The sequence below is a fragment of the Triturus cristatus genome, chromosome 10 (assembly GCF_964204655.1).
Source record: "Triturus cristatus chromosome 10, aTriCri1.1, whole genome shotgun sequence".
In the NCBI taxonomy this organism is placed as follows: Eukaryota; Metazoa; Chordata; class Amphibia; order Caudata; family Salamandridae; genus Triturus; species Triturus cristatus.
Window position 1 is genome coordinate 1,079,644,522 of NC_140593.1, and position 13,431 is coordinate 1,079,657,952.

Here is a 13,431-nt window from a genome sequence, read left to right on the forward strand (position 1 = left end):
TGAATCGTTAATCAAGTGGATCAGCGTATACAATTCACGTTCAACATCCATCCACATTCTATCACGTTTCTGGATGTGAAAATCACGAAAAAACCCACTGGATTCGAAACAGATTTATACAGAAAGATTACAGTCAGAAACAATACTCTCCACTATCAAAGCTTTCATCCACAACCTCTCAAACAACATCTTCCATATTCACAAATGTTGAGAGTTAAAAGGATAGTCTCCAACCCTAATAAAGTTACTGACCAAATCAACACTCTGGAACAAAGATTCAAGTCTCGTGGCTACCCAGACCAAGTACTGCAACAAGCAAAAGAACGTTCAGCATCCATAAGTAGAAATGAACTACTCAGCACCCAAAGCAAACCCACCAAAAATCAACTCACGATTGTCTCCGCCTACATCATATTATTTTAAATAAATCTTTTTCACATTTGTGTGTCCTTCCCCTTCACACTTTTCACCTTCACAATGTCTGGGTAGAATAAGCCCTCGTGTATCATGTACATAGTATTAACCACCAACATTATTACTTCTAGAATATCCCCTGATGAAGGCACCATTGCCGAAATGCATTGGGATTGTGTGTCAATGCAATGAATTCAAATAATATGTTTTCCACAATGGATTATCGGAAATGAAGTTCTTTTACTTTCGTAAAATGTTAAAGCATCAATAAAGCTTTCAGTGAAATTTACGTAAAAACCGCTTTACCTCACATTTTATCACAACTGAGAAACCTCTTCTGAGGACTTCATATCTGATGCCCGGGGGACATACCCCACATGTTTGGGAATGCACCAATATTTCATAGATACACTCTCATTCGGTGAGTGATACCCTGGAGCACGATATAACATTTCAAAAATAAGATTCATCAACCTAGGTAGTGCGCGCACAATACTCTTTGATCATTGATGACATCTCAGATGACATCACTGATGACATCATCCACAGAACCACTTACACACCCAGTGAGTCACTTATGCAGCCACTCCCAGGCCCACTCAGACATTCACATACCCACTGACAGACTCACTCAGACACTCTCACACCCACTCACAGACCTAATAAGGCACTCATGCACTCACTCAGACAGAAACTGCCAAAGGTTACTGGTTACAGTTAAGAAATAGAATTTTAAAAACCTCAAAAATTCACTTAAAAACAAAGTTTACATTGACAGCCCCCCTTCGTAACACTGCAACAAATATGCGAACATCGCTGAAAAAAATACATTCATATATTCCCTCAGTCACTAATGTGCTCAATCAGAGACGCACTAACACTGTTGTACACACTCAAAGGCTCTCGCACCCACTCACAGACCCACTCTGATACTTGTGTACCCACTCACAGACCCACTCAAAGACTCACACACCCACTCACAGACCCACTCAGACACTCATGTACCCACCCACTCCCAGACCCACTCAGAGACTTAACCCACCACTCACAGACCCAGTTTGAGACTCACGACCCTCTCACAAACACACTAAGACACTCATGCACCCATTCACAAACCTACTCAGAAACTCACACACTGATTCACAGATCCACTCATGTACCCACTCACAGACCAACTAAGGCACTCATGCACCCAGTAACAGACCCAGTCTGAGAATCATTCAGCCACTCACAGACCCACTTAGACACTCACTCACCCAATTATAGCCCCACTCAGAGACTCATGCACCCACTCACAGACCCACTCAGACACTCACACTCAGATCTAATTAGGCACCCATGCACCCATTCACAGAGCCTCTCAGAGACTCATGCACCCACTCACATATACACTCAGTGACTCATGCACTCACTCACAGACCCACTCACAGACTCATGCATGCACTCACAGACCCACCTACAGACTCACACAGCTACTCACTGACTCACTCAGAGACTCCCTCGCCTACATACAAACACACTCAGACACTCATGTGCTCATGCATTCACTCACAGACTGACTCAAGGCACTTACAGACCCCCTCTGACACTCACACACCCACTCAGACACCCACTCAGACTCTAATGGACCTACTCAGACAGCCACTCAGACACTCACACACCCACACCCAGACCCACTCAGACACTCATGAACCCAGTCACATAACCAGTGAGTCACTTATATAGCCACTCCCACACCCACTCAGACACTCACTGACAGACCCACTCAGACACTCTCACACCCACTCACAGACATTCTGAGACACTAATGCACTCACACACGCACTCACTGTCAAAGGTTACTGGTTACAGTTAGGAAATAAAATGTAAAAAACCTTAGAAATTCACATAAAAACAAAGGCTACTAGGACTTTATCGTTAGGAAATAACATTAAAAACATAGAAATTCACAGAAAAAACAAAGGTTTCAGGGGCATTATAGTTAGAAAATAGAATTTAAAAAACGTTAGAAATTCACAGGAAAAAACAAAGGTTACAGGGATGTTATAGTTAGGCTCAGATTTCACTCGTACAAAACCAGTGAAATTCAGCAGTTATTGTTAACTGAGCTAACTATAACTTGTTGCCCAGCAATGCACTGCCTATGACCTCACATATTACATCACTGATGACATAGTCAGTGACATCACTGATGACATCACTGATGGCATCTCAGATGACATCACTGATGACATCATTCACAGAACCACTCACACACCCAGTGAGTCACTTATGCAGCCACTCCCAGGCCCACTCAGATATTCACAAAACCACTGACAGACTCACTCAGACACACTCACACCCACTCACTGACCTAATAAGACACTCATGCACTCACTCACACAGGAACTGCGTAAGGTTACCGGTTACAGTTAGAAAATGCAATTTAAAAAACCTCTAAAATTCACTTAAAAAAACAAAGGTTACAAAGACTGTAACACTGCAACAAATTTGTGAGCATCGCTGAAAAAAATACATTCATATATTCCCTCAGTCACTAATGTGCTCACTAAGAGACCCATTAACACTGCTGTATGCACTCACACGCCGACTCAGAGGCTCACGCACCCACTCAGATATTTGTAAACCCACTCACAGACCCACTCATAGACTCACGCACCCATTCACAGACCCACTCAGACACTCATGTACCTGCCCACTCTCACACCCACTCAGAGACTCATGCCACCACTCACAGACCCAGTCAGAGACTCACGTCCCACTCACAGACCGACTAAGACACTCATGCACCTACTCACAAACCTACTCAGAAACTCACACACTGATTCGCAGATCCACTCATGCACCCACTCACAGACCAACTAAGACACTCATGCACCCAGTAACAGACCCAGTCTGGGAATCATGCAGCCACTCACAGGCCCACTCAGACACGCCCACTCTCAGATCTACTTAGGCACTCAAGCACCCACTGACAGAAATACTCAGACACTGATGAACCCACTCACATGTCCACTCAGACACTCATGCACCCAATCATAAATCTACTCAGACAGTTCCACACCCACTTACAGACCCACTCAGAAACTCATGTACCATCTCACACACTCACATGCCCATTCACAGTCCTACTCATACACTAACAGCCACTCACAGATGCACTCAGACACTCATGCACCCACATGCAGACCCACTCAGACAGCCTCACACCTACTCACAAAGGTTACAGGTTGCAGTTAGGAAATACAATTTTAAAAAACCTTCGAAATTCACTTACAAAACAAAGGTTACAGGGACATTATAGTTAGGAAATAGAATTTTAAAGCAGAGAAATTCACAGAAAAAAGCTATCAGGGACTTTATAGCACCTGAACTAACTATAACTGATGCTGCTGCAATGCACTGCTGATGACCTCATATATTACAACACTCATGACAAGGTCATGTGAGGTCATAAGCAGTGTACTGTGGGGGTGTAAGTTATATTTAGCTCAGGTAACTATAACTGCTGAATTTCGATGGTTTTGTATGAGTGAAATCTATATATATATATATATCTAAAGATACATAATGGCGGTTGGTGCACTACTAACTTGGGTTCGCATCGTCTTTTTTCTTCAGCAAAGAAAGGTGTATGAGACGAGAGACTGGAATAAGATACATATATGTATCTATCTATCTATCTATCTATCTATCTATCTATCTATCTATCTATCTATCTATCTATCTATCTATATATATATATATATATATATGTTCCAAAAAAGCTCCGGAGGCTCTTTTGAAATGTTGTTGCACGGCTGCTCCCGCCGTGAGAGACTGCACCACCGAAAATACCGTAGATAGGTCTGTGAAGCCGTGAATTGTCACAGCTTGTTTCCAGCGCAATGGATTTCTAAATTTGGGGAATGGAGGCACGGACCTGAGGCCCACCAGAGGGCTGTGCAAATATTAAAATGAACATTGGCAGTAAAACTATGGTTGGAAAACGGACCCCACCGAAGGGGAATAATTGGGACTACTACTCCCTGCATGCTGTTTACTGGAAAGCACGTGCATGATGGGAAAAAGATGTGGCAGTCCATCACTGGTTTTCCTTCTTGCATTCCCTATGATGAAGATGCCGGAGGCATTGAAACGCGTCAGGGATTTTTACTAATTGGGTCTGTGCAACCGTTCTCTACCAATAAAGTTCAGTGAACCAATCCACTGCGGAGTGCGTCTCTAAAAGCTCGGAGGCTCTTTTGAAATATATATATATATATATATATATATATATATTCACAGAAAAAACCATAGGTTTCAGGCACGTTATAGTTAGGAATTAGCATTTAAAAAACCTCAGAAATTCACTGAAAAAACCATAGGTTTCAGGGGTGTTATAGTTAGCTGGACTTTTCACTTGTACAAAACCATGGAAATTCCCCCGTTATAGTTAGTTCAGCTAACTATAACTCGCGCGCCCGCAATGCACTGCTGATGACGTCACATATTACATCACTCATGACATGGTCAGTGACATCACTCATGACATCACTGATGACATCTCAAATGACATCACTGATGACATCATCCAGTGAATGTGTGTTTTTCTGAAAATTAAATATGTTTTATATATGTATATCTCAAGATCGATGGAAGAATAAACGGGTATATAAGTGTCTAAATGGATGATTCGTTTTTGAAAAATTGATTGTGTAACTGACTGATTAAGTGTATCATAGTGAATACATGGCTTAGTGAGTAATGTTTAAATATGTAAATATCTGTATCAGTCTCTCCCTTTGTGTATAAGTGGCTGCATGGGTTGGTGAGTAGCTACATGGGTGTCTATATAGGTTATTAGTTGGTTTTTTGAGTATCAGTCTGAGGGTCTGCATGGTTCGGTGGGGGGTATTACGTAGTGCATAGGTGCATGAATGAGTGACTCACTGTTTGTATGTGTTGAAGACAGCATGTGTGCAGAACTGTATGGGTGGATGAGTGTGTGTATGGGTGTGTTAGTGAGTGAATGACTGTCTCAATAGTGTCTTTATGAGTAACTACATATGTTTTAAACTAGTATATGTGACTATTGGTGTATATAAGTGAGTATATGTGAGAGTGAGATTGAAAGAGTTCCTGTATGAATAAGTATGTGTTTCTATAAGTGATTGTTTAAAAGACTAAGTATGTGTAAGTTTCCGTAGAAGTAAGTGTGGTGGTGTGTGTATAACTTTATATGCAAGTAAATGTATGTTTGATTCTTTATTAGCATGAGTGACTATGTGTGTGAGTAACTCTATGGATGAGTGGCATTGTGTAACAGGATGTATAGGTGCATGAGTACATATGATGAGTGAGTACATGTATGAGTGACTGTATAGGACTGTTGGTGAATGAGTGGATGTGTATGTGGATCTTAGAATTACTGAAGAGGTTGTTGTAACTGGTATTGGTATGTCCATTGTTTTGAAAAGTTTAGTCTCTATTTTTGAATGTGTGTATCAACGGTTATATTAGGGTGAGAGGAGGTCTGCCACTCTATCACAAGGATGATGTCATCAGTGATGTCATCAGTGATGTCATTTGAGATATCATCAGTGATGTCATGAGTGATGTCACTGACCATGTCATGAGTGATGTAATATGTGACGTCATCAGCAGTGCATTGCGGGCGCGCGAGTTATAGTTAGCCGAACTAACTATAACGGGGGAATTTCCATGGTTTTGTACAAGTGAAAAGTCCAGCAAACTATAACACCCCTGAAACCTATGGTTTTTTCAGTGAATTTCTGAGGTTTTTTAAATGCTAATTCCTAACTATAACGTGCCTGAAACCTATGTTTTTTTCTGTGAATTTCAAAGGTTTTTTAAATGCTAATTTCTAACTATGCTTACAGAGATAGGACATGCGAAGAAAGAAAAAAAAAGAAGTGCAGAAAGAAGCAACAGAAGTCCTCAAAGACGAAGAAAAGTGCAGGAAGAAGGATAACGTGCAGAAAGAACAAAAAGAAGAGCAGAAAGAAGCCTTGTTGCAAAATCATCCTGTACCCTCAACTTTTTCAGACGGATACTGGTGGTAACTGAGTCTGACTAACCAGTCCTAGAGCCAGTGCTATGTTAAAAGACACTTAGAATACAGTGAAAACACCTACATACACTAGGGAACATTATACGATGGGGTCCCCCTGTGATTAGCATGACCTCCTCTGTAAGCCCCTAGTATATAATAGGGCAGGGGGATTAAAACTACCTCTTAAAACCGGCCACAGGGCGTTTTTGCACACGTTAACTCAGGCCCTGTCCCCTCCCTTCACCACTGTGTAAACACGCCCTGTGTCCGTTTTTAGTTGGGAGATTAAGTTCATTTGAATCCTGAGGGTCCCTAGGGTCCAACTAGCCCACTAGGTACCTCCAGTAAGTGCCACAGAGCTGCGTTGCAGAGAGGTGTAAAAAGTGGCACGGCCTTGACCACCTCTCTGCAATGCAGCTCAGTGGCGCTTACTGGAAGCACTTGGTGGGCTAGTTAGCCCCCAGGGGCCCTCAGTATTGAAGGAAAATGATATCCCCAATTTAAAACGTGCCATAGTGCGTGTTTGCACACGTCACCTCATGTGTAATACTTTTTATTTTACTCTCTGGAAAGGGGACGAACATCACTTGAGAGTCACAGCGCGCTCCTGGCAGAGCCCAATGCTGTGTTACACCCACCATTGCCTGCTGAGTGCCACACACCTCTGTGTTGTATTCCACTAGCTAGTGCATATGCTATGACACTCTCTAGCCCATGTGCACTGTAACACCACCCCGTGAATATGCCATGCCACACTTGTCTTCGCACGGGTTATATTGCCCCATCTAACGTACCTTCCTCGATGCCTATGTTATAACGCACAGTGCTATGCCATACATATTACAATCTGGGATCCATATCTTTGTCACAGTGCATATGCAACGTTACACTCCCCAGCACATATTTTATATTACAACTTTAGAGACTAGTTAGGTTACACAACACTGCCCTGTGCATATTACACTCCAAGGCGCATATCGCATAGCACGCGCTAGTGCCTGTGCTATCTCGCGCTCTCCAATGAATCTGTCATTGTGCACAATGTATTGCATATTATATTTCATGCCCGGTTCATCTTATATCACACTTTTTGGTGCATAGTTTATACCATACACTATATCTAGTTTTCATTTTCAATCGTGCTCTCAGGACTATGTTCTATATAACACTGTGTTCACCTACCCTTTTAACGGGCATTACATTTTGCGATAGGGGGTGGAGGGTCGGGGGGTGTTTCTGCCAAGAGAGCCCGGAGTCACAGTCACAAACGTCCTCTTCTTCCTGAATAAAAGTGAGATTATGCTGCATACTTGTTCATATTTTAAGTAGTTCACACAGACACACGTTTTAAAAACAATAAAGTTCCTAATACCCGCCTTCTCTGAACAGTTAGCTTGCTGCCCCATCCCCCTCCTCCCTATCCTCTGTTGTGTGAATCCATGGACTAGCCTCCTCCCTCCTGCCATGCATGGTCTGATGTGCTGCCACTGCCCTCAATTTAGTATGATGTACCAGTCCACTCCTCCTTCCCTCCATTGCCCAATTATATGCCCCATCATTGACCTCCTGCTTAAACTCTGTGCTTAGCTTGCTGCCCCTTTTCTCCTTCCCCCTGCCCTCCGATGTCTTTGTGCATGCCCCTGCTCCATCCTTTTTGCCCACCATGTTCCATGGACCTGCCACTCCTATCTACTCTGAGTGTTCTGTTGAGCTGCCACTCCCCTCCCACCTGCCTAGCATTGTCAGATGACTGTAACCTGTCCCTGCCACCTCCACCCTGCCTGTCCACATGCCATGCCCCTATCCTCTTCCTCCCGTCCTACATGGTCCATTGTACTGCCACACCCTTCTGCCCTCCCTGGTCTGTTGTGCTGCAACTGCTCCTCCTGCCTGCCCCGTGCGGTCTGTTGTGAGGCCCTTCCCCTGAACTTTCTTGTCTGTGCACAGGTCCTGACCCTCCCTTCTATCCTCCATCGTCCTTTGTGCATGCCCCTGCACCCTCCTTCTTGCCCATCATAGCCATTGTGCTGCCACTAACCCTCCCACTTGCCATGCATGGTCTTCTGTGCTGCCATGGCCCCTCCCACCTTCTCTGTGTGGTCAGTTAGCTGCCCCTGAACCCCTCCCACCTTCCCTCCATGGTCTGTGTGTATGCCATCACAGTCTCACTGTTGCTCTTCATGGTGTATCTTGCTTCTAGTGCCCATCCTGCCTGACCTCCATGGCTATCTTGCTGCTCCTGCCCTGCCCCCTTGCCCCCAGCCCTCTGTTTACATGTGCAGACCCCTACTCCCTCCCTCCTGGCTTGTCTGTTCCATTGTAATGCCCCTGATCCGTCCCTCCTGCCCTTTATGGTCTGTTATGCTGCAGCTTTCTCTCCTGTCTGTCCATTATGGTCAGCTAGCTACCATTGCCTCTTGCCCCTCTGTTCTCTGTTGTCCATGTGTATGGTCCTGTCCCCTCCCTCTTGCTTTCTATGGATTGTTGTGCTGCACTCCCGTCCCGCATGCCCTGTGTGGTGTATTGTGCTGCTGCAAACCCTGATGCCTGCCCTGCAGGGTCAGTTTGGTGCACCTCTCCATGTCCCTCCTGTCCTCTGTTATCCAAGTCCATGTCCCTACCCCATTTCCTTCCATGATCCAATGTACCATACTTGCGAACATTTTGAACTTGGTAAGAGGGAGATTTTGAAAAAAAAACAGGGGTATTGATTTTCCCCTTTGAGTTACATTGAAAAAGAGGAGATTGTAGACAGGAGACAGATCAAATAAAGCCCATTTGAGCTTAAAAACATTGGACGTTTCCTGGCTGAATCGGGTCTGTTGGCATGTATGGTTGTACTACCATTGCCTCTTCCTTCTGCCCACAATGGTCTATTACATTGCCACAGCCTCTCTTGCAAGTCCTGTATTGTTGGTTTGTTGCCCCTGCCCCCCTTTCCACTGCCCTCTATAGTCTGTTGTGCTGCCACGGCCCTTCCTGCCTGCTCAGTGTGGTTAAATTGTTGCCTTTGCACCCTCCTACCTGCCTTCAATTTTCAGAGTCCGTGCCCCTGGCCTCTGCCTCTCAACAGTATCCTAATGAACAACTAGATTGCTAACATTCTATATTTATTACAAAAGTGTGGAACGCCTGACGTCATCTTGATGTAATCAAAACTGTAATACCTAGAGCATTTCCTTTAGAAATTACATATATGAGAGGGTCTTATTGGCATCATAATTATGGTTAGTGCTCTAAAAGACTAAAATAAGGACATATTTTCTGAGTTTTCAAATAGCGACAAAGCACTTTTAAATTATTTGTTACCTTTATGTTTTTTTATCCAGTTGACCACTTGATTAAATGTTGCACTTAGGGGAGAGGATGTGGTGTTACTTCCAGAACTGTAGACTTTGCAACTGGGGAACCAGGTTGGAGTTTCTGCTTCAGCTGGACATTCTGTGATTCTGGTCAAATCACTTAGTCTCCCCATGTCTACAACCAAAATGAATTTGTTCTTGTGTGATGTAACCAATGCTCATGTAAAGCACTCCAATACCTGACAAGTCTGCACTATATAACACTGCAAAAACACAAAATAATAAGTGTTTTGCACACTTCTGTCATTGGGCTATATTTGGGCTACATCTGGGTGATTTTGGGCTACATGTGGGCTCTTTTGTCTCCGGTGGCCATCTTGGGAGATTTATTTATTATGAAGTTTCCTAATTTCCTCATGTACTGCAGTCTCCTCAGTAGGAAATGCTTTCAGTTTTTTACTTTGATTCCATCATGAAGGTATTCAGATATGTCACACATTTGCCATAAATTCTGAATGTTAGCACTCTAGTTGCTCATTAGATCACTGTAGTAAAACTACTGTTCACCATGGAAGTCTGCTCCTGGTATTAAAAGTGCATGTTTCAGTCTGCATGTCAGAATTTTTTAATGAAATAGAAGAGGATTTGAGAAGTCACTCAAAATGTGCCCTCATTTTCTTTCTTCAGCATAAATCATAATTTCTATGGCAAAATGATCCCCCTCATTGTGTTCCTTTTTAAATTAAATGTTTTAAGTGTTACCAGTTTATTCCAATCAAGATGGCTTCAGGTGTGCCATACTTTTGTCATAATGAAGACAGTAAGCGCTCTAGTTGTTTTTAAGAACACTCTGGGACATTCTGTCATTGGGCTATACTTGGGCTACATCTGGGTGATATTTGGGCTACATTTGGGCTCTTTTGTCTCTGGTGGCCATCTTGGGAGACTTATTTGTTATGAAGTTTCCTAATTTCCTCGTTTACTGCAGTCTCCTCAGTAGGAAATACTTTCAGTTTTTTACTTTGATTCCATCAAGAAGGCATTCAGATGTGTCACACATTTGCCATAAATTCAGAATGTTAGCACTCTTTTTGCTCATGAGATCACTGTAGTAAAGCTACTGCTCACCAGGGAAAACTGCTGCTGGTATTGAAAGTGCATGTTTCAGTCTGCATGTCAGAATTTTTTAATGAAATAGAAGAGGATTTAAGAAGTCACTCAAAATGAGCCCTAATTTTTCTTTCTGCAGCACTAATCATACTTTTTATGGAAAAATGAACCCCCTCATTTTGTTCCTTTTTAAATTAAATGTTTTAAGAGTTACCACTTTAATCCAAGCAAGATGGCTTCAGGTGTGCCATACGTTTATCATAAGTAGGACTGTTAGCGCTCTAGTTGTTCTTTGGAACACTCTGGGAAGCTGCAGTAGAACACAAAGGAATCAACTGACAGTCTCTGCCCTTGTTCGATGTACATGTTTTACTGAGAATGTCAGACTTCATTCTCACATGACTGAGAAAGATAATGTGAATTTACAGAAAATAAGCTCTCAGTTTAGCTTATAGATCACCTTCCAAACCTCTGTGGGAAAAGCATGAGAAAATATTTGTCTCTCAATCATGATATCCCAGCAGAAGGCTTTTTCACATGGTGAAACCACCTTAGAACATACCACAATTCCTAAAATGAGTATGGTACCATCAACAAATGGTTTATAATGTAACTAAAGTCTTAAAACCTTCAATTAACTGCAATGCTTTTTAATGAGGTGCTATCATGTATATCGGTCCCAAGATGGCTGCCAACACTTCTTGGATGAAGTGCTGACAGCCAATCAGATCTCAGGATGAGATGTGTGGTTAGGCTCCGCCCACATATGTATATGATTTTACTTTTGATTTTCTCAGGAACTACTGAACAGATTGACACCAGACCTGCAAAAGGCACTTCCCTGACCTGAGGACTACCTCTCTGCCAAATTTCAAATAATTCTGTTCAGCCGTTCGGGCTGTACCTTCGACTAAAGGTCCTATGGAAAAATGCATAGGGAAATCGTGTTTTGGGACCCCCCTTTTTTCTCGGCCCCCACTAGACGAATCACCCCGAGACTTTCAGGGTAGGAGCAGAGCGGAGCGCCCCGCCTATTTTGAAAATTTTGCGAGGATTCGTCAACCGGCGCCAAAGTTATTCCAAATAGATTGTTGCGGGTTTCCTATGGAAACACGGTCCTAACTATAACTATCTACTGGCAACCGCCAGTAGATAATATATATATATATATATATATATATATATATATATCACATTCCACCATCCTCAGAATGCTGGCAACCAGCAGCCTGGTGCGTGTCAGGGTCTGAGGGAACCCTAATTAATCCAATAATCGCCACACCGCGTAAACTGCACAGCACGCACTTCCAGAAAAAGAGATTGCAAACTTCATATAAGTTCCGGAGTGAGTTTATTCTATAGCCAAACTGTCCCAATGCGTTTTTGGCGTCTACACGCCTTGATCATGGATAGACGCCGAAACGCGTTGGGCTAGTTTGGCCATGGAATAAACTCACTCTGGAACTTATTTAAAGTTTGCAATCTCTTTTTCTGGAAGGAGTGCATGCTGTGCAGTTTACTGCTAAGTGGCGATTATTATAGATATATAGATAGATATATAAGACCTGAGCACACGTGGGTTCATAGAGCTTCCCTTTGTTTTAGACAGCCTGCCACTTTTCAGCTTAGATGCCTTTCTCATATACCAATGACACCGGCGTTACCCATAGCACAATTTTAAACTTGTGTTTGCCTCTTCCAGATTGGTGGAAAATACATTGCCTCTTCACCATTGGTGGAAAGTACATTGGATGCGTGGAAAGACTTCAAAGCTTTGGCACTCCAAATCCATTAATGAAAATGTTTTACGGTAAGTACCTTGTATTACCAACAGAAGACAACACATTTTTCTTATCATTAATCACACCAATGTCTCTTTAGTACCAATTAAAAAGTCTCTAGAACCCTCATCCAGCCTCTTAATTCCCCTGGATATTGTGTCTGTAAGCACCGATTCAGTAATCAGTGCCTAACCATGTAGTCATAGTCCAACAATTGTTAGCAGGCTCACATTTCCTGTGCTGCTGTGGTTCGACAACATTTCAAGAACTTTTTGAAGAAAAAAAAATATGCCAATTCTGCCATGAACTGCTTCAGGATGGGTGCTCTTTGTGCTCTTGGCCGCACGATTATATCTCAACCAAGATCAATTCCTCATGAAAAGGACCTAAGCACATGTGGGTTCATAGAGCTTCCCTTTGTTTCAGACAGTATGAAGCGTTTCAGCTTAAATGCCTTTCTCAAATGCCAAGGACTCCAACATTACCCATAGCACAATTTTAAACTTGTGTTTACCTCTTCCCTATTGGTGGATATATGTGTGTGTATGTGTGTATTACCTACTGGCGGTCGCCAGTAGGTAGTTATAGTTAGGACCCCTTTTCCATAGGAAATCCGCAACATTCTATTTTGAATAACTTTGGCGCCGGTCGACGAATCCTCGCGAATTTCTCAAAATAGGTGGGGCGCTACGCTCCGCTCCTACCCTGAAAGTCTCGGGGGGATTCGTCAAGCGGGGGCTGAGATAAAAGGGGGGTCCCAAAACGCGTT